Source organism: Peromyscus eremicus, chromosome 18 (assembly GCF_949786415.1).
Source record: "Peromyscus eremicus chromosome 18, PerEre_H2_v1, whole genome shotgun sequence".
NCBI lineage: Eukaryota > Metazoa > Chordata > Mammalia > Rodentia > Cricetidae > Peromyscus > Peromyscus eremicus.
Window position 1 is genome coordinate 32,651,244 of NC_081434.1, and position 23,178 is coordinate 32,674,421.

A 23,178-nucleotide genomic window follows, 5' to 3' on the forward strand; every position below is an offset into this window, starting at 1 on the left:
ACTCATTCAATAGCCCAGGGTGGTCTTCCAGAACTCATTCAATAGCCCAGGGTGGTCTTCCAGAACTCATTCAATAGCCCAGGGTGGTCTTCCAGAACTCATTATACAGCCCAGGGTGGTCTTCCAGAACTCATTATACAACCCAGGGTGCTCTTCTAGAACTCATTCTATAGCCCAGAGTGCTCTTCTAGAACTCATTCTATAGCCCAGGGTGGTCTTCTAGAACTCATCACATAGCCCAGGGTGGTCTTCCAGAACTCATTCAATAGCCCAGGGTGGTCTTATCGAGATCCTCTTGCCTCAGTTTCCTAAGTGCTGGGACTACAGGTGTGTGTTACCATACTTAGCTCAATATACTCCCTTAGTGAACACACAGGAACGTTTTCGAGGATGTACCATATACTGAATCACAAAACTAGTTTAAGGTAGGGAACAGTCTGGGCTAGGGAGATAGTTCAATCAGTAAAGTGCTTGTCATGTAAGCATGTAAGACCTGAGTTCAGATCCCCAGCACCCACATAAAAAGCCAGACACAATGATGAACATCTGTCATCCCAAGCAGAGGAGGAGGATCCCTGGAACTTGTTCGTCGGCCAGTCTAGCCACATTAGTAAACTCCATGTTCAGTAAAACATGCTGTCTTAAAAAACATGGTAGAGAGCTATTAGGAAGACACCACACATCAACCTCCAACCTACATGCACAGACATGCATAACATAAAATCACTGCCCCCTCAGAGAAGTTTGAAATCATAAAAAGTATGCCATCTGAGCACCGCAAAGTAAGTAGCTCACTACAATAAGAAATATGGGAGGAACTGGAGAGATGGCTTGGCGGTTAAGAGCGCTGACTATGTGGGGGCAGGCCCCCAAACAGTTTGACCAAACAGCTGCCATGACAGGCAAAACCTGGATCCAGGAAAAGCCATAAGCTGACACCACCCAGGACCCACCCAGGGGTGGGCCAGCATCTAAAAGAAAGTATCTGACATTCCAACCTTTAGAAAAGATTAGATATGATCGCCAGATGTCCCTGAGCCTAGTGCACACCTATTTTCTGCTGTGGGATGGTCTGTATGTCAAGTGTGTTGCTGATTGGTCAGTAAATAAATCACTGATTGGCCATTGGCTAGGCAGGAAGTATAGGCGGGACTAACAGAGAGGAGAATTGAGAGAACAGGAAGCTGGGTGAGGGAGACACTGCGAGCCGCCATCAGGACAAGGAAGATGTAAGGTACCAGTAAGCCATGAGCCATGTGGCAAAGTAAAGATTAATAGAAATGGGCTAAATATAAGAGTAAGAGCTAGACAATGACAGGCCTACGCTAATGGCCAAGCAGTTTAAATAATGTAAGAGTTTGTGTGTTTATTTTATAAGTGGGCTCTGGGACTTGCGGGACTCGGTGGCGGGAGCTGGAGAGAAATTCTCCAGCAACAATTTTCCCTTTTTACCAAGATATCCCTAAACAAATGTCTGCCAATCAGGGTCCTGAACCCGGGAATTCTCTTCCCCACAACCTCTGCTATGTTAAAAACCCTACCCCACCTGGGCTCCAGGCTCTCTGCTCTCACCACGATGTCAGACAGAGAGACCAAGCTCGAGCTTGCAAACAGTCATTGGTCTGGTTCGAGGCCTCTGGTTTCTACTACCCTATTAATTCTGGGCCCTCACTAGGGCTCCTCCTGGATATCCGGTGGTGGTGGTGGTGAGATCCTGCAGCTTTGGGTATGCAGGACTGGCCCCTTCACATGCTCCAGCAGATCACAGATGAAGTGGATGTTGGGGCAGGCCAAGTCATAACCTTGGGTCTGGGCCTGGGCAGCTGCAGGGTTATGCAGGTCAGCCTTCCAGTTCTGCCCTGTCCTCACCACCAGGGTGAGCTCTCCAGCACTACCTGGCTAATTCACCCTTGCAGCAATGAGTGAGGGGCGGGGCTAGCTCTCCTTTCAGGCCCTCAGGGACACCCTTCCCCCACCTACACCATCAGGGCCAGCTCCAGGGTGTTGCCCAGGAGAGGTACAGGGGCCACTCTCCCCAACATTGCAGCTGGCAAGGGAGAGGGTCATCTCACAGTAAGGGACGGTGGGTAAGGGGAGCATCTCTCCCCCACCCACACCACATGACAGATAAGTAGTGGGGACAGCTCTCCCACACTTACAACTTCGGGGCTGGATCAACCACACCTCCACAAACAGGGTTGGCTCTATTTTTGTTGCCCAGGTGTAGGGCCTGCTCTCTTGAGTGATGCAGCTGGTCGAGGGGCAGGGACAGTTCTCCTGCTCTTGTGATCTCAGGGCCAGTTCTCACACCTGCCTCAGGTGTAGATGGGGGGAAGGGCCTTTCCCCCACCCATTCGGCCACAAGACAGATGAGCAATGGGGATAGTTCTCCCATGCTCACAGCTTTGGGGCTCACCCACATCCCCACTAACAGGGTTGGCTCTATTTCCAACTGATACTTTTACAAAGACATCCAAACAACTTAAAGAAAAAGAAGAGTCTCTGAACAAATGATGCTAGGTGTGGTAATATTGTGTTCCCCAAAATATTATGCACCCTAATAAACTTACCTGGGGTCAGAGAACAGAACAGCCACTATATAGAGAGGCCAGAAAATGGTGGCACTCACACCTTTAATCCTAGCCTTCTGGAGGCAGAGATTGAGTTCAAGGCCACACTGGAAACAGCCAGATATGGTGACACACGCCTTTAATCCCAAGAAGTGATGGCAGAAAGCAGAAAGGTATGTAAGGCCTGAGAACCAGAAACTAGCCTGGTTAAGCTTTTCAGCTTTTAGCAGCAGTTCAGCTGAGATCCATTTGGATGAGAACTCAGAGGCTTCCAGTCTGAGGAAACAGGATCAGCTGAGGAATTGGCGAGGTGAGGAAGCTGTGGCTTGTTCTGCTTCTCTGATCTTCCAGTGTTCACCCCGATACCTGGTTTCAGGTTTGTTTTTATTAATAAGACCTGTTAAGATATTTGCTACAGCTAGGAAATATGACAGCCACATTAAAAAAGAAAAACCTAATCATACACACACACACACACACACACACACACACACACACACACACACACACAGAGTTATTTCAATATAGATCCCAGATGTAAATGAAAGAGAGAAAAGAAAAACCACACAGAAAACCCTGATAACCTAGGATTGGATTAAAAAAAACCTTATATATAATAACAAAGAATAGAACACATGAACACACAGAAATCAAGTAGACTTCATTAAGAACTTTGCACATCAAAACACACTAGAAAAAAATATGCCACAAAAATCATCTCTAATTTTTTAATGTCCAGAATATATAAAGAATTTTTACAATATATAATATTTTATATATATTTAGTAACACATAATTTTTAAAAAGGGACACTCAACACGTTCATTATAGAAAATATGGAATGACATCCACGTAGAAAAGGCAGGAATTCTGATCAATTCTTTATTAAATTTATATATTTTATTCTATGTAAGATGTATGTATCTATATACTGTTTTATGATATTTTGTTTGTGTTCTGACAATCAAAGCTTGCCTGGAGATCAGAAGGCAGAGCTAGCCACTAGTTAACTATAGAGACCAGGCAGTGATGGCTCACACCTTAATCCCAGCACTAGGGAGGCGGAGACAGGATCTCAGCCCATGTAGTTTGAGGATGCATAGAGACAGGACCCCTGACGTTCAGTCTGAGATTTAGAAGAGGTGAGAAGTGGCTGGCTGCTCTGTTTCTCTGGTCTTTCAGCTTTCACCCTCGATATCTGACTCCAGACTTTTATTTTTAAGACTAATTAAGAACATGCTTCAATATACCATGTGCATGCTCAGTGCTCCTGATAGTCAGAAGAGGGCATCAGATCCCTGGAATGGAGTAACAAAAGAATGGTTGTGAACCACCATGTGGGTGCTGGGAATCAAACCAGGTCCTCTGCAAGAGCAAGACATTCTCTAAACTGCCAAGTCATCTCTCCAACCCCTGATCACTCTGAAAAAAATTAAGATTAGGAGTATGGAAGGGGAGAAATAGAAGGGTACAGATCTCACGAGAATTTCTAACATTAGAATGGATAAAATAATGTCCACTATGACCGAGTCAGGCATTACAGCTTGCCTTCTTTGATACCAAACTACTGTTCAGGAAAGTATCATTTTCCACATAAAAACAGTAATGAAAAAAAAAATTAACTGATCTGAAAAGCTAAGTAGTTAGTAAAGTTTACATACCCAACATTTTAGTCCTTGACTTCTGGTCCCAAACTCTTCCCTCTGTTTTACTGCTAACCCAAGGCTTAATTGTCTTCATTAGCAAGCTCAGATCTTTACAGAGGCCAACTTTCCAGAGACAGGTTTACAGACAGTGCTACAGTGTCAATCAGTGAAGATATGTGATATGCACACTTTGGCCTCCGAGATCTTACCCCAGTTCTCCTCACTACTGTCTCCATCTACATTCTGCATGCATGTGTTTAGCCTTTTCTGATCCCACACATTTTCCCTATCCTTTATATCCAGGATCTTTACTACCAATTATTGCTAATGACTCCTGATTCCCTCTCTCTCCCAGAAACTTCTCCTCCATCCTATTGCCTGACTTAACCCCCTCCAGTATAAGTTGAATGTGTCTGTATTCACCCTTAAACTATACTTAAATTACAGTGTGTTTTACTTGTAAATCTAGGTCAGGTGTCCTTCCTACATGTCCCCAAATATATTCACATTTATCCTTAACACATTTACTGTGTTAAACCACAAGTTTCTTCATTTCCCCAGCAGACAATATGGTGCTTAAGATGGTAGACAGCAAGGTAATTACGACAGCACAGTCTTACTCTCCATTTCTCCACTGTCTAGAATAGTGCAGGTGTGAGAGTCAATGTTTTAAGTTTTAATCACGGTGCCAAAGAGATTCGTGAAACAAAAATGCCTCTAACCCGTAAGCCCCTTGCCCAAAGACCAATACTTCCTGAAATGCCAGAGGCTACTGCTTATGGGTGATAACAAGCCACATGTTTTCACTCCCCTAAACAAGTTTGTTTGACCTAACTACACTGGATGAGCTTGATCATATGTGGGTGGGAGGTATGTAGGAAGGAAATATGCTGGCCCCTGACTGGACCTGATGGGAAATGCAGTGAATTGTGGGTTTTGTCTTTTGAAGCGCCTGCAAGCCAAGACTTGAGGCTATTACTGAAGGAAGTCTTCAAAGACTTATTTTTTTTCAAATGAGAAAACAGACTAAGAAAAGTTAAGTGACTATTTTAGTTTGTTTTCCATTGCTGTGAAGAAACACTGGCCAAAATAACTTGGGAGACAAAGAGTTTGTTTCTTTGTTTTGTTGTTTTCTCAGACAGCCTTACTATCTAGATAGATCTCTGGCTGGCCTCAAACTCATAGAGATCCACCTGCCTCTGCCCCCTATGCTGGGAGTAAATGGGGAGCCACCATACCAGCTGGTTTATTTCAGTTTATACTTCTAGGTAACAACAGTCCATCACTGAGGAAGCTGGGGCAAAAACCCAAGACAGGAACGGAAGCAGAGACCATGGAAGAACGCTGCTTGCTTCTCCTGGCTTGCTCAGCTTGCTTTCTTACACATTCCAGGACCACCTGCCCAGGAGTAGCACCGCCCACAGTAGGCTGGGCCACCCAATCAATCACTAATCAAGAAAATGTCCTAAGGGGCTTGCCTACTTCCCTCCTTCAGGATGACTCCAGCTTTTGTCAAGTTAACAAACCAACTAAGCAGCACACTCACTCAGGCTGATCTCCTAAATCTCTGCTTCTCTTCTCACACAATCACAGAGCTAGGAAATGATGTTTACTGGTCTAAGGTTTCCATGCAGCTCCTGAAGTCAGAAGAAAAGTACAATTCAACTTCACTCCAGTTATAGCTAGCAATATATCCAAGCTGCAGAGAAGGCTGATATTAATTACTTAATGACTTTTCTACAGGTTTTTGGTTGATCCAGTCTTTTCAGGTATCTTTTATATACACTATTATTCAAAAACATTTATAATGCATCTCTGTGAGAAAAAACACACCAGAAATTATGTCAGCACTCTGAAAAATACACTCAAAGTCACATAGTGTAAGCTCTTTAACACTGTATCGGCTTTAAAATAAAATGTGATGTCGATGAGAAATATAAAAGTGAGCACTGGAGCTAGGTGTGCAGCCTGAAAATCCCTATAGTTTTCAGTGGTTGCTATGTTCTACTGCAACCCTGTTACTGGGCAACAACTCAGAAGCTGGGCTGGCAAGCTCACTTAAAACTTAAGCCAAGATTTATAAAACCATTCCAATACTCAACTTTACCTTTTTATACCTTCACCTATAGCCACTCTTTGCTATAAACATCAGACATGGGATTTATGACAAGCTTATTAAAATTACCTAAATGTTAAAGACATACTTTGAGAATGAATTATTTTCCAAAAAGAAGAGATCAGACTTTAGGTTCCTCCTCGCTCTAAATTTTAATTCTTTAGAAATAACATACAGGAAGCAACAAGTGGGCACTTTCTAGCTTCCTTGACGTCTCTCCTCCTAGAATAGTGCTCAGATACAAAAGCAACCGTACTAGACTGACAGTCAGTGATCTTCCGTTATCCAGAGAGTTCAGTCCTGACAGAAACAGACATGTAATGAACTTCAGAGGGCTGCAAAGTTATGAGAAGCAGATTAAAATACTGCCACGGTTTCATAAATTAAATGTTGAGTGCGTAAAAAGTAGGATGGAAAGGAGTGAAATGAAATGGCAAGAACATGGGGACGAAAGAGGGAGGAAGGAAGGGAGGGAGGAAGGAAGGGAGGGAGGGAGACTGAGGGCTTGTATTTTAAAACCGAGGCTCTTCTAAAGTGGAACCAGGAAACTGACCAAACTCACCAAGCCCTCACATGGGAGCAGAGCCGGAATCCTTGAGGGAGTTCTCAGTGATGCTAATGTCATGGGAGATTCTCAAATATTCATTCACACTTTCTAGGAACAAAATCTTCCTTCTGATTCCAGGGATCCCCATTCTTTCATCTCCATTCTTGTGGTTCATGGCTCCCTTCCTACATTTCCCAACCATGTTCTGACTTCTGTTAGACTATAGGAAGGGTGGGGGTACAAATGAACATTTGTCACTCAGGAAACATTCCTTCAATGACCTCTGTTTAGAAAAGAACAAAGGATATGCCCATGAAAGAGGTTAATCTAGTCAAGAAGAAAGAAAACAGATCATAAAGTCTAAGTTTCCAAGAGACAGGATTCACAAATGCACACTATAGAATTTCAAATGTCAGGGTGAAACTCAACCTTATCAGGAAGGTATCGTTTACATTTTTTTACAGGAAGAAATTGGGACAAGGTAGAAAGAAATTAAGATTGACACAGGAATGAGAAAGCAGGTTTAAAGGGTAGTGGTAGAAAAACAATTTGGACAAAGGCACTTTTGCCATAATGGTTATGAACCTGGAAAGCCAAGGAGAGACGTCAATTTTGAAGATGTCATCTTAAGAAGTCAGTTGTGGTGGGGAGGGACCGGAGAAATGGCCCAGCAGTGAAAGAAAGCTTCTGCTGCTCTTGCAGAGGACCTTAGCACCTGCATTAGCTGGGCTCACAACTGCCAATATCTCCAGCACTAGTGAATCAGACACACTTATCTGGCCTCTACACACATGTGCATATACACACAGGAAGAGGTGAATATATTCTGAAAGAATACAGTTGGCAGGCTATTCTTATACAACTATGAACACACATTCCCAGAAGTATACAGTGTTAAAACAATGTAAGAAAAGTACATATTGAGCCTAATACATTACATATGACAAATCACTAATCTTTCTCTTAAGAATTCGTTCTACAATTCTTGAATTAGAACATTCCCCAATATATGCTGATTTCCAATTACTAAGGTATACATCACACAATATGAATCATTCTTGATTTTTTTTTCTCTATCTTGCCCAATTCCTCAATGGCTCATTACTTCAACATCAGCATTTGAAGGACACAGGAAATGACAACTAAAATGAAATCTACACAGATTGTATTAAGGGTGTATAATCCTGATGTTCCAATTCCTATTGCTAATTGTCTTAATTAGGGTTTCTATTTCTGTGAACAGACACCATGACCACAGCAACTCTTATAAAGGAAAACATTTAATTGAGGTGGCTTGCTTGCAGTTAAGAGGTTCAGTCCATAATCATCATAGTGGGATGTGCATGTAGCAGTGTGCAAGCAAACCTGGAGGTACCCAAGCAGACATGGTGCTGGAGAAGTAGCTGAACAGTCCTACATCTTGCAGGCAATAGGAAGTAGCCTGAATGTCACCCTGAGCAAAGCTTGAGCAAAGGAGACCTCAAAGCCCATCCCCACAGTCACACATTTCCTCCAACAAGATCACGCCTCCTAACAGTGCCACTCTCTATAGGCTTATGGGGGTCAATTACATTCAAACTACCACACTAATAGTTTGAATTTAAGGACATCATCTATCAGTTTACGGGCACGGTGGCTCATACATGCAGTCCGAACACTGGGGAGGCTGAGCAACAAGGATTTGCCAGGTGTTTGAAGTCTGAGTTAAAGTATAAGACCCTGCTTCAATTTAAAACAACAACAAAGAAAAAAAAAAAAAGGTAGAAACAAACAACAGCAAAAAGATCATTTAAGCCAGTCATTCAGGCCTGTTAGGTCCCAAGAAATTCCTTTTCCCAAAGTCTGGTATTTAGAGAAAAGCCAGCACTCCCTAGGGGACTAAGATAGTTCCTCCTTGCTAAAAGGAGTCAATCTTATCTCTGGCAAAAGAGGCCAGGCATGTGGCTGTTCCATTAACTCATGTTTGTACAATTAGCTATCAAGGTCTACGCCAGCCTCTAGGCTCCCTCAGTTCCTACTCACAAGTACCTGGTACAGAGTCATGGGGCTGGCATACCCCAGCCCCTCCCCTAAACCTCTCCAGCTCTTGACCTTCGCTTCTCTTCCCCAGCTTCTCTTCCCGACAGAACCTTGGCCATTCTGTCTACTGGCTCTCTTGGCTCTTGGTTCTGCTCTAGACTCCTCCTGAACCTCTTTCCTCTTTTGCTCTCCCCCTCTCTCTCCTCTCATGGCCCGGTCTGTTCTGTGGGCCATGTTCAGTCTGGACCCTTCTTGACGCCTCTGGCTGTTCTGTTCTCTCCCTCAGAGCTACAATAAACTCTCCTCCTCAACCGTACCTTACAGCAGTTATGTCCTCATCATCACCCAGCCCCAGAGCTCAGGAGGCTGAGGAAGAGAAATTGCCAACTCAAAGTAGGCCTAGGCTACAAAGCTAGACCCAGTCTTACTGCTTCCCCACCAAACAGACCACTTAAAAAAGTAAATAGGAAACTTAATTTACCATACAAGTTATATCATTAAGGGTTCAACAGGTGGAGAGTTCAACAACTGCAACACTAGGGCTTAAAAACTTGTGTTTTGCAATCTCCAAATATTGTATGCAACTCTAAATTGCTATCATCTTGTTATTTGAGACTATTACTAAATACAGCCTGCATACTTTATCTCATTAGAAAAGAAATACTCAAAGAGAAATATCCAGCAAACTCTGGAATAAGTAACAACCGAAGAACAACTCAAATCCATTGGCAAGTCTCCAAGAAGTCATGTGTGACACAGAAAAATTAAAGCATTCTACTAATTCTAATCAACGTGGTTGGAAATCAATTCTGAATATAAAAGATGAGAAATATAACCACCTATAGGCTAAAAGCATAAATGTAGAGAACTCTGAACTCAGATTACTAGGCCACATTTAATTGTGTTCTAATTGAAATTAGACTTGTTTACGGTGATGTTGCTTGGTAACAGAAGCACAGCGTTTATACCTCCTCAGTTCTTTAGACCTCAGTTGAGTACTTTATACTAAGAGTCTGAAGGTATTACGAATTCGTCACATATTAAAAAGTTCGGAACAAATTTGTCCTTATCCTAGACATCTTTGAGGAGGAAGTGGCTTGGTAATTAGAAGGTGACCAAAGACTCAAAACACTAGATAAAGGCCACGTGTCCTTTCATTATAGTCAGAAACTGGACTAAGGATTTGCCAAAGTTATCAAGCCCAAAACACACTTCACATATTTCAGACCTGACCCCAGCAGCATCCAAGTATCAAGCACAGAACACGCTGAAGCATATTTCAGACCTTACCTCAGCAAACATCACTGCCACAGCTGTCTTAAAGGACAAGGGAGATGACAGCCTAGCTTTTCCACCACAAATTAAACCGGGGAGGTGCTTCCCATTAAGCCAATTACTCGGCAGGCTACCATGCCGCAGTGCACCAAAGAGGGCCGGCGAGGAGTTTCTCGTGCTTCCAAAAACTGCAATCAGAACTCATCTCACTGGCCTGCCTTCCCAACACGCGCGCTTCCACTGCTTTACCAGGAAGCCAAACCGGGGTTCAAGGGCGGGAATGGAGGAGGAGGGCTGCAGGGTTCCAACCTGCACGCCCAGCATGCCCCCCCAAAAAAGAGAGAAGTCACTTACCAAACTCATACACCGTCCTTGCAGCCTGCCCAAAGGAACACGGCCGCGCTCGCCCCCCGGGGGACCCCGGCACAGCTCCGACCACCGCCACCCACTCCGTTCTGCTCGCCCAGGCATTGGGGCCGAGGGGTCCGGTGCCACCGCTGGGGTTTCGCGCCGCGCGCGGGCTGCAGAGGAGCCGGCGAGCCGGGCCGGGCGGTCGGCGAGGGCGCCCAAGCCTGGGGAGAGCTGAGGAGCTAGCCCGGGAAACTCGAAGGGCCGAGAGGGCGGCGGCGGCGGCGGCGGCAAGCCCGGCTCCTCCTCCGCGGCCCGGCCTCCTCGGCAGACACGCCGCCCCCTCAGCCCCGCAGCCCCGCCACTCGGCACCGCCGAGCCGACCGCGTCCGGAGCTGGCGCAGCGGCGCGCGGGCAGGAAGTCCCGCCCCCCCCCCGCGCCACGTCATCAGCGCCGCGCGCCGCCCGGGCCGGAGCCGTTGGGGCAGGGACGCCGGCGACGGTTGCCAGGGCCGCAGAGGCTGCGGCTGCTGCTGCTGCGGCTGCGGCTGCGGCTGCTGCTGCGGCTGCTGCAAAGGTGGACAAAGTGGCAACGCCGCTCTGGGACGTCCCTGTGAGCCGCGTCCAAAAAGCCCGCGAGCTCGGGGCGACGGCAGGTCGCGCCCCGGACACTCGCGTCGTGGAGCCGGTCTCACCGGTGGGTTGAGGGACTGTCTGCCCTAGTGCCACTCTGGTTCACATTTTCCTTTTCTGCCGAGTCGCCCCCAGCTCGCCACCAGGACAGTCAGGTCAGGATCTCCTGCCCCCCGTTTCATCCTGGAGGCTCGCCTCCTCGGAGGGAGTCACAGCGTGAGCCCCTGGCCTTTCGGGCTGTAAGCTAAAGTTGACACGCGGTGCCAGCTTTGACAGTATTAGCAACGGAAAGGCTGAGATGATGAGCTAGGCTCTCAGGGTTTCAGGGTAGGCCATGGGAGAAGCAGGCGTCGTGCGTCGAGAGGGCATCGGGAAGCATAGCTTATGTTTGCTCGTACCCGGCCTCTCGAGTAGAATGGCAACTGAACGGTCGCATTTTTTGTTGAAATGGAGAGCCATCCGAAGTAGACTGTTAGGTGTGGGTTATATCAAGGAGATACGTGGGAGACACATTCACGATCAGAACAGAGAAACCAGACATCCTGTGTGTGTGTGTGTGTGTGTATGTGACATTGACCGTAGCAATTTACCGAACACTGCTACATCAAGTGCTGCAGCATGTTTATAGAGTATCTTAACCCCGAGTTCGGAGGATTCAATTATGTTTTACGGTTTTCCCAGATCCTGAAGTCAACAGTAGTAACCAGTGAAAGCATCCGTTAAAGAATCACTGGTAAGTGAGGGAAAGATGACAGGAGAAATGATTAGCAATTGAAGAAAAGCTTGAGCTCTCACACCAGAGTAAATGCTTAGAGGAACACTTAAAGAAAAAGATGAAACCATTAAAAATAGGAGAAAATCTCTATGGTGCCGAGATAGCTCAGTGGTTTAGAGCGCTTCCTGCTTTTCCAACTGTTCCCAGAACCCAGGTCCTGCTTCTCACATCTGCCTGTAACTACAGCTGCAGGAGAATCTGACACCTTTGGCCTCTGTGAGCGCCTGCACTCATGTGCACGTACCCACATGGAGTCACACATAACTAAAAATATTGTTAAGTAGAAAACCAAAGGTAAATATGTTGATAACCCCGAGGTTAGTTAGAAAGGCTTGTTTCCAAGTATGAAGTAAACTACAAGAAATAACAAAGACTGTAATAGACCCATAAAATTGAAAATAGCCATAGAAAAGTACATTTGTATCATTTGCAAGAAGAAAAATAATACCAATGTACAGCTCTTAGAAAATCAAGTATAAATTTCAACACCTAAATAATTAAAATTGAGAGGTTTGTGCATACAATAGAATACTCTTGACCCATTAAAACATTCCGTTACAGATGCCCATGGAATCTGGGTTGTATTTGCCCAAGCATAAAATCAAAATACAGATCACAATGTACAGAATATAAATACATGTATGTTGATATATATGAGTACAAAAATCTAAAAGAATGTGAGAGTGATTTCTATCTTTTGGATGTTTTAACCCTGTTTGGGATTTTTAATTCATAAATGTATTGTTTTATGAAAGTGAAGTCATGTTTTATTTTTAATTAAAGATGTACCAGGGAAAGGAGAACCAGTTGACTGCAGGCCCTCACAATTATGTGACTTTGGGACCTGGGTCTAGGATGGTTTTGTTTGCTAGGGGTTCATTTGCCGTAGATTTGATTAACTTACCTGTAGATCTGCAAGCTAACATACCATTTGCGTGTCTTGATTCTTACTATTCTTCCTGGACTAACACCCCCTGCTGTGTTCTCTGTGCCCCTCATAGTATTTATCACACTATCCTGGAATTCCCTCTACCACTGGATTCTTTTTGCTCCTTCTGAACATGTATACATCTTTCTGCTATATATTACACATTTTCTTATCTGTCATTTGCTTTTGTATTTGTAAATTTGCACACTATTACAGTCCCAGTACTAATAGAATTATGTAGCTTTTAGAGAGATACCTGGGTTGCTTATGCTAGTAATAGATTTCCCAAGCTGCCATGAGGCTGCGGATAGAGCTCGGTGACAGAACACTTGCTAGCCTGTGTGCGACCCAAGGGAAGGAAGGGGAGGAGGCAAGACAGGAGCTGACACAAAAGGAATAAAACATTTAAGTAACTCAGTCTAGAACAATTTATAATCAAAAACCTTCTGACAAAAGGAACTCCAGGCCCATGTAGCTGTACTAGTGAATTTCATCAAACATTTTAGGGAGAGTTCCAATCCTATCCTGTTTCAGAAAACAAAACAGTGAGAAATACTCTCCAGTTTCATGAGTTCAGCATAATCTTAGTACCAAAATTTGTCAAGAACATTTATAATCACAGACCAATATTCTCCATAAATACAGACTTTTTAATTCTCAAAATATTATCAAATTAAAATTTACAATATAGAAAATTAGATACCATGACCAAAGAGGATGAAATTTAATATGGGGCAGGGATTTATAACATTAATGGAACAGGAATAAAACAAAGCCATAGTCCCAATAGACACAGAAAAAAATATTTTACAAAAATCAAAACTCATTAACATTAGAAAGTCTCAGCAAGCTGAGAACAGAAGGGAACTTCCTCGAGTAGATTGGTTATCATATTTTGAAAACTTAATGGGGAAATAGAAAATCTGCTTCCACTAAAATCATGCATAGCATTAACACAAAAGTTTCTATATCAGGTGAGGTGGCACACACCTGTGGTATCAGCTACTTAGGAAAGCAAGGTACAGTGATGTACCTTCAGCCTGTGAGTTCAAGACCATAGCAAGAGCCTATCTCAAAAAGAAAAAAAAGAGAAAAAATAAATTTTCACACTTGTGAAGGACCCAGGAGACCTTAATCAATGGAATTAAGCAAAAAGAAAGTGTCTATAGATTAGAAACTCGGCTCTTGGTTTCAGGACTTGTTACAAAGCTATAAGAAGACAGTTCTGGGAAGATGGATCTATGGTAAAATGCTTCTGTTGCACAGGCATGGAGACCTCAATTCAGATCCCTAACATCCACGTAAAAACAAGGCACAGCAGCACACATTTGTAACCCAAGGGCTCACAGGCCAGCTAGTCTAGCTAAACAGCAGCCCCCAGCTTTAGTAAGAGACCCCCTTAAAAAATAAGATGGAAATTGATAGAGGAAGACACCTAACATAGACCTCTATTTTCCACAGGTGGGCACAGGCAGGCATACATGCACAAACATGCATGTACTACATGCACACACACAAAAGAGAGTACTGTCATAAATCTAAATTGTATACATAAGTGAGACATAATTGAGTTCAGAAATGTATATTTGTGAGTTGGTTTTCTGTAAAAGTGTTGATAATTCAATAGGAAAAAGGATAAATGGACTGGGAAAACTAGACAGCCACATATGGAAGGAAGTTGGGAATCTACCTCACTCCAGTTACAAGTGTTTTCAGATGAACCAAGGACTGAGATGTAATATCTAAAACTATAAAATGCTTAGGGAAAAACACATAACCAGAAATCTTCATGATCTTGAATCAGATAGCATTTTCTTGATGTGACACAAAAGTGTAAACCATGAAAGAAAAAAGTCACCTCATCAAAATCCAAACCTTTTGTGCTACAGAGAATAAGAAAATGAAGAGAGAGTTACATCAAAAACAAAACAGCCTAGTCATAAACTTAACCAAGGAGGTAAGAACTTCTAAAATAAAACTTTCAAATAGTGGACAAGTTGAAAACCCTAAAAGACAAAGTAAAAACCTATTTTATGGGTCATCAGAACTAATATTAGGAAAGTAGTCTACAGGTTCAATGAAATCAAAGAATGCAAACACATTCTTTGCAGAAATAGGGGAGGAAAAAAATCCAAAACTTCATATGGTCATATGAAAGACCCCAGATAGTCAAAGCAATCCTGAAGGGGGGAAATGCTATAGAAAGAACAGTATCTGATTTCAAATCATATTACAGAGCCATAGGAACAAAAACAGTATAGTACTGGCACACAAACACCCAAGGTTGTCTTCTGGCCTACACAAACATGCATACATACATGCGTACCTGCACACTCATATGCACATGCATAAAAGACACCATCAATGGTTAAAAATTGATTCATAGGTTAGGAGAAAAATATTTGTAAATCATGTATCTGATAAGATACCCAGATATGTAGAGCACTAAAACTCAAAAACAATGCAGTTAAAAGGCTGGAAGGCTGAAGAAATGGCTCAGTGCTCTTGTAGAGGACCAGTGTTCAGTTCCCACCATCCACATCAGACAGCTAACAACTGCCTGTAATTCCAACTCCAGAGAATCCTATGCCCTCTGGTAGCCGCCTCAGGTACCTGAGCACACATAGGCATACACACATACACAAAGACTTGAAAAATTAGAAAATAAACATAAAAACTGAGTGTTGGAACTAGGGGTGAAGCCTAATTGGTGGAGTTTTGCCTAGCATGCACAAAGCCCTGGGTTGGATCCCCAGGACACCATAAACAGGTGTATCCCTGTAGTCCCAGCACAAAACAAAACAAAAAAGCTGCAAGTGATAATGGTGGAGGCAGGAATGTGAGCTTGAGGCCAGCCTGGGCTGCATAATGAGACCCATTCTGAAAAAAGGGGCAAGAGGGACATAAAACACTCCAATAGGCATTCCCCCAGTGGTGGCCAATAAGCACATTAAAAGATGCTCAGTACCATGAATCAAGTGTAGATCAAAATGAATTGCCGTTGCACACTCATTAGAATGACTACTATCAGCACCTAATAAACAACCAGGAAATAACAAATATTGGTGAGGATGTGGAGAAATTGAAACTCTTGTGAATTGTTGGTGGGGTTGTAAGAGCGCTCTGGAAAACAGGGTGACAGTTCCTAAAAAATTTTAAATGGAATTATGAAATAATCTAGTATTCCACTTGTAGTGTATACCCAAAACAGTTGAAAGCAGAATCTCAAAGAGCCATGTTTGTAGCAAAACTGTTCAAAACAGCTAAAACATGGAAACAATCACATTGTCTGTTCATGGATGAGTAAGTGAAACATGGTATATTCATACAATAAAATACTGTTTACTCTTATAAAGGACATTCTGACCTATGCTACAACATGGGTGGACCGAAGATGGTAGCTATTCATACAATAGAACATAACCACTCAGAACGGATACAATGTTTCCACTTAAGAGTTACTTAGTTAAATCACAGAATAATAGTTGCCAACTCTGGGGAAGGTAGAAATCAGAAGTTACTGATTAATGAGTACAAAGTATCAGTTGTTCAGGATGGAAAAAAGTTTTGGAGATGGGTTATAGTGCAACATTATGAATACATTCCACACTTCTGAATCATACATTTTAAAATGATTAAGGGGCCAAGCACAGTGAAACACTCCTGGAGTCAGAACAGAAGAGGTGGGAGCAGGAAGATCAGGAGTTCAGAATCATCCTATGCTATGTAGAAATTTTGAAAACAACCTGGACTATATGGGACCCTGTCTCAAAAAATGAAAAATGAGTAAATAATCTAAAATTTTAAATGATTAAGGGATAAATTTTATGAGTATCTTGACAAAACAAAGAATGTTCAATAATCTTTAGTCACAAGAAATGCAGATTTAAAGTATAGTAGATTCCATTTCACATACTGAGGAGCTAAAGTCAGTCTTGAATAGCCCAAATGTCAGTGAAGATACCCAGCAGCTGGAACTCACACATAGCTGGTGTTAGTGAAACATACATTAGAAAACTGTTTCACATTTTCTTTAAACATCAATCTAGCCTATGCATGAGCCATTAATCTCAGTTACTTGACTGAACTGAAATTCAAGTTCACAATAAAACTACATGTTTAGGACAGCCTTATTCACAATAACAGAAAGTAATCACTTAACTATCACAGGAACATAGTTAAAATATGAAATTATACACTCACACACTAGACTACAAGTCAGCAATAAAAGGAACATACTTGTCTATACACCCAATAAGAGGGATAAATCTCACAAATATTTGGTTCTATTCATATGGAATCCAAGAAAAAGAGAAGTTTTATAAATTTCAAGGTGATTTTAAGACACAGAAACATGGTAGGAAAAGAGTCTAAAGGATCTTAATGATTAAGCAGTTCGATATTTTGTCTCAAGTGATAGTTACAATACACTTGTCAAAACTCACAAACTGAATATCTAAGATAAGTACATTTTATTCTATACTAACTATGCCACAAAAGTTTATATATTTAAAAGTATTAATAGAAATTATTCCTTTCAGTTTGCTGAAATACTAATGACTGCTAAGAAGGCTACCCCCTTCCTGATATCAAGATACCCGAGTAATTTGACCAGTCGTTAGGAAAATGCTTAGTGTTCCCACTCTCAGAGGAAAGTGGAGCACAAGTCAGCCCTCAGGACCAGCAGGTTGATGTCCATGGATTCTGTGAGATGGAAATATCCATCTGAAAAGACGAGGAAGGAGAGCAGCCAGAGGGAAGTAGAAGGCAGGCAAGATGGCTTCACCAGTAGAAGCACTTGCCACACGAGCCCTGAGTCTGATCCCTAGCACCCATCTGAAAGTGGAAGGAGAGGACAGACTGGACAGTTGGCCTCTGACCTTTGCATGTGTGCCGTGCATGCACACCATGTTCTTACACACACACACACACACACACACACACACACACACACTTGTGAATTTTAAAAGGGGAGTAGGAGAATGGACAGACAGAGAGAGGTAGGTATAAATGAAGTATAATGGCACAGACAAATACATGAAAATGCTGTAACGAAACCCATTTATATGCGCTAACTTAATTTAAATTGAACCTATTTGTATACCTTTTCATTAAAAAAAAATACCACTACACGGGGTGAACATGATAAACACAGTCATACCAACCACTGATCTTTTGATACTGAAAAATAATCAAGGCCAGGTGTGGTGGAACATGTCTTTAATCCCAAGCATAGGAGACAGATACAGGCTGAGTTAAAGGCCCTGAGTATGAGGCCAGCCTACTCTACAGAGCAAGTTCCAGGATGTCCAGAGCTACATAGAGTAACCCTGAATCTAAAAACTGGAAAAAATTGTGAACTGTACTGAATACATCCAAAATGTTTGTCATTCCTTAATTACTTAGTATTTATATTGTAGTATGCATTATATGTGTGTCAGCTTATAACAAAAACTTGAGGTGATCAATTTAGAAGGAGTTTATTGTGGCTTCCAGTTTGGGGGATTGTTGTGCATAATCACTTGGCCTGCTGTTTTAGGGCTGCTAATGAGGCAACACACCACGGCAAGAAACTCATCATTCATTGGTTCTCAACCTGTGATGTAGCTGGAGTTTTCTCCAGTCCTGCCTGGCCCACGGTCAGGACAAATCTCTCTCACCCACCACTTCTGCAGCCACTCAGAACCAACCAAGTAAACACACAGAGACTTATATTACTTATAAACTGTATGCCCGTGGCAGGCTTCTTGCTAACTGTTCTTATATCTTAAATTAACTCATTTCTACTAATCTATAAGTTGCCATGGAACTCGTGGCTTACTGGTATCTTAACATCTGCTTCTCATCATGGCAGCTGGCAGCATCTCTCTGCCTCAGCCTTCTACTTTCCAGAATTCTCCTCTCTCCTTGTCCCGCCTATACTTTCTATCTGGCTACTGGCCAATCAGCTTTATTTATCCATCAATTGTCCATAGCACTGTAGGTTGCGACCCTTTTAGAATTCAAACAACCCTTTCACGGGGGTCACCTAAGACCTTTGGAAAACACAGATATTTGCATTATGATTGATAACAGCAGCAAAATGACAGTTATGAAGTAACAACGGAAATAATTTTTGGTTGGGGGTCGCCACAACATGAGGAGCTGTAGTAAGGGTTGTGAGGCGTTAGGAAGGTTAGAAGCACTGACATAGTTGAACAGAACTGCTCAGGTTCATGGGTGAGAAGTGAGAGACATAAGAAGTGGTGGCTGGAGTTCCGCTGTCCCCTTCAGGACACGCTCCCCATAATGAAGACCTCCCAGTAGACCCCACCCTGGAAAGGCTCTACTATCTCCTCATGGTACCACCCTGGGAAGCCACTGTTTCCCAAATGAAAGATCCAAACTATAACAATAAGTAGTATAGGTTTAGAGCCAGTGGGTGGTGGTGCACACCTTTAATACTAGCACTTGGGAGGCAGAGGCAGACAGATCTCTGAGTTCAAGGCCAGCTTGGCCTACAGAGCAAGTTCCAGCACAGCCAGGGCTACACAGAAAACCCTGTCTCAAAAAGCCAAAGATTATATACATATGTATATATATGCACATACACATATATGGCCTAATTTTAAAGGATACAGGAGAATATACATATGTTATAGACAAATACATTTTATAAAAAGTGCTTGAGCATCTGTAAGTTTTCTTATGCATAAAGCATCTGGGAACCAATCCCAGATGGACAACACTAAACATTGAGGAATACATTCAAATTGCAGGAAAAAAAGTGCCCAAACAATAATAAATGAACTAGTCTACTATGGCAGATCAATGGGGGTAAATGCTATAAAATTAAAGGCTTTTGTATTATCAATCAAAGTTCACATTACTAATTCATTAAATAATGGGACTTGAGAAACCTAATAAGGAAATCTTTTATGTTTAAATTTTAAATAAGAAAAAGTAAAGACATTTGGAGTAGTTGAGCAAAACACAGAATGGTGTGGGATATAAGAATTCTTTCAACAGAGAGCAGGCATCATAATATTACTTTTCACATTTAATAATTTGTTGCCAGGGACAGAAATAATCTATGAGGAATAGCGTGTATTGTGGAATGTCAAGGGGGAAAAGTTCTGTTTTCTATAGCTCAGTGGAAAATGAGAGGATGTTTGTCTTAAAGTCTACACACATTTTCCCTTCATCTGTTAGCTTCTCTTTCCCTCATTCTCTTTAATAATTATGCTTTCCCTCAGGTTCTCATTCATCTTCTCTCCTTTTTCCCTTTTTCTCCTCTAGACCAGATTTCTCTGTTTTCATAATTAATGCTCAGAGGCATTTTTACCCCTGACACACACCCCTATTTTACACACCATGTGACCATGAAAACCTAAAACAAAAATAGACTGAATATCTGTTTCTGTACTGTGGCTCCTTGGAGGACCAAATATTGTGGCAATATCTAAACGGCTTGTCCCAAACCAAATTTTTGTCCCCTTGGAGAGTAATGTCCTCCGTGAAGAGACATACTCCAAATAATGAGTTCTTTGAAAGAGTAGATAAAGTTGTGTTTACCATGATTTAAAAAATCACTTTTGTATACCTATCAAACAACTGTAAGCCAAAGTTCTTTGCTCTTTTGTAGATGATGCTATCTACTATTGGTTATTTCACAGCACCTCCATTTTCATAGAGCATCTTCCTGAGACTAAACTTGGAAAGCACCGTGACCACAAAACATTATTCAGAGTTCAAAGGGTAGGTTATTTATATAAATGTCTCCATCCACTATATACTGATTTTTCCTACTTTACCATGAAGATGATTGCTTTCTGACTTTTTTTCTCTAAATTCTGAAGCTGTACAGCCTCTTTGATACTTACAACCTATTATATAAAGTTGTTCATTTCAATTGAGGATCAAGAATTAGGCTAGAAGAAACTAGAAATAGAATAGAAAAAAGAACTGAGAGAATAAAGAACAAGGATGTGATCAAGCTTCTCTCATTTTTTTAATCTATAAGACTTCTTCCAACTCTAAAATTTCATAATCTTAATAATCACACTCTGAGTTGTTCTCAAAAGAAGTGTTTTTCAAGTTCCATTTGCTTTTGGGATGCCATCTTACAAGGACTCCAATTTGCAGTAAGGCTCGTTAAGGAAGGGAATGGCTTAGTTGCCAATGGCTATGGGTGGGATAGGACCTCTGTTGGTCTTTTCTGTGTCGAACACACAGATTGCAAGCCCAGTGCCACTTTGAGATCTTTGGCAGTAGTTAACTCTGCAACTCACACACGATTGAGCCTGTATGATAATGAGTATTCAGAGATGGGTAATGCCGTGGGGGGCACTCACCAACCTAAGACAGAGCACCTGTGTGGCCTGGGCAGGTGTCTCCATGACAGGTAAGGTGACCTGCTGACTTCCCACACAACCTAGGTCAGAAGCTCATTTTTTAGTAAAAGGGGGACCTGTAGGGTCCTGGCCCCCATTTTGGGTAACTGTTGCCTTGCTTGCTGACCTTGACCTTGATATCCTCCCTATGCTAATTCCCTGCCAGGTTCCACCCTCCTGAATGCTTAAAGTAAGTTCCTTGTTTGTGTATCCTGCATAATGGGCATTAACAGCTTAGATGCAAGATTGTAAAACATCAGTAGCGAACTTCTGCCCTCCGGGGTTCTCCCATTGTGCTGTAAGCCTGTATTTAAGACCTCTTCCCTCCTTCAATAAACAGCATTCAGCATTAAAAAAGAAAAAAGAAAAAACTCCTCCCTCTTCACTCTCTCTCTTTCCTCCCTTTTGCCAAAGGTAATGCTCACCTCCTTTTCCCCCCACCCCTGCCTTGTTCCCTTTAATAATAAACCTTCCACCTGGAAAAAAAAGTGTTTTATAAATTAGGTGTTGCTTCAAGATTGGGGACTGATGCTATAGCATTTTAGGAGACTCCAGGAATATCAGACATCCTGTAGTACAGAACTGAGTCTGAGTTCTGAGAGAAGTAGCAAGATAGAATTAGGCACAAAAAAAAAAAAAAAAAAAAAAAAGAATTAGGCATGCACAGTATTGGTTAAAGGAAATGGGGTTTAAAATACAAGGGAGAAAGAAGTTGAGCAGGAGAGCCTTCAGACTGGTGTAGATCCTATAGTACAGCTCCAAGAAAGCCTTGGCCATGTCAATACAGACAGTTCAAAGTGCAGGAATATAACTTAAGAGGTCGCAGTTTTGAACAGATAGTGCTATGCTCAGCCATTGGTGGGGAGCAATCCAGGAAGTTATAGCTTGTAGCTTAAAGGCTGTGATGAATCCCCAAGATAGACCACTTGGAAGACTGTTGGCTAATTATTTGTTCTCTCTCTCTCTCTCTCTCTCTCTCTCTCTCTCTCTCTCTCTCTCTCTCACACACACACACACACACACACACACAAATAAGGCAGAAATAATTTGTATATGCCAAGGTGACTGTTTTGATGTTTTTCTCTTTTCTCTTTTTTTTTCCTCTCAACCAGGATGCTGGATACAGAATAAGCAATTTGGGGAGATTAAAATTCAGGAGTTCAGTTCCAGCCTGGCAAACAAGACGAGGGAACTTTCCACCCTGCACCAGTGTTCACATTTCTGATTGAGTTACAAGATTTTTCTTCTTTTGACCTCAGAAGGCACTTGGAAACTTTGGGGGAAAATTCACCACATCTTTTAAGTTTTGCTCTGATTAGCAGGAGAGATACATTAGAACTTAGAGAAGTATCTCAGCCTCCAGTGTGAGTAACCTTGCCAAAAACCCACCTTAAGGTTTCCTGTCCAGGCTTTGGGGGTCACACTTCATTGTCAGTGTGATTCATGTCCACAGTGTTACTATCACAGCTAGCCATATTTTTAGGGGATAGTCTTAAACTTTTTGCTGAGGGTGTGTGTGTGTCGGGGGCGGGGGGGGGGGGGAGGTTGGTTGGTTGGTTGGGTTTTTTGTTTTGTTTTGTTGCAGAGAGTTTTTCATATTTTTCTGTTAGGAAATTCTACATTACCATTAAGAAATGTTTTCTTAGCTTAGTGTTGCAGAGCAGCTGCTTCTCAGCAATGCCAGCTTTGATGGCAGTTTTGGTATTTTTATTGTGTGTCTTGATCTTTGCACACGAACCATGCCATTATTAGTTTCTACTAGAGATAGTTCTGTGTGTGGTATGTGTGCCTGCTCATGTGTGCATATCTGCACATATGTGCACATGGGTGTAGAGGACAGCAATTGACTTTGGGCATTTTCATTCATCAGCTTTCCAGCTTATGTTTTAGAACAAAGCCTCTCCCTGAACCTGTCATTCATCAGTTCAGATAGGCTGGCTGGCCAGGGA

The 23,178-nt window shown here is 42.3% G+C and overlaps 1 protein-coding gene and 1 long non-coding RNA gene across 6 annotated transcripts in view; one reads left to right on the forward strand and one right to left on the reverse strand.

Moving 5' to 3' along the window:
• Cep83 (centrosomal protein 83) overlaps positions 1 to 10,674 on the reverse strand; it is a 112,239-nt gene extending 101,565 nt beyond the window's left edge. For both annotated transcript variants that reach the window (XM_059245203.1, XM_059245204.1), the window contains exon 1: positions 10,528 to 10,674. The gene's annotated coding sequence lies outside the window, so the exon portion shown is untranslated. The remainder of the gene's footprint in view (positions 1 to 10,527) is intronic.
• Positions 10,675 to 11,073: 399 nt separating this feature from the next.
• Positions 11,074 to 22,490, forward strand: LOC131895222 (uncharacterized). Of its 4 annotated transcripts, none has more exons than XR_009375126.1 (4): positions 11,074 to 11,309; positions 11,836 to 11,887; positions 20,482 to 20,594; positions 22,342 to 22,490. It is a non-coding gene; the product is annotated as an uncharacterized LOC131895222 (long non-coding RNA). The 4 variants fall into 4 exon arrangements; XR_009375127.1 differs by having other exon boundaries at positions 11,074 to 11,218; XR_009375125.1 differs by lacking the exon at positions 11,836 to 11,887.
• Positions 22,491 to 23,178: the final 688 nt, after the last annotated feature.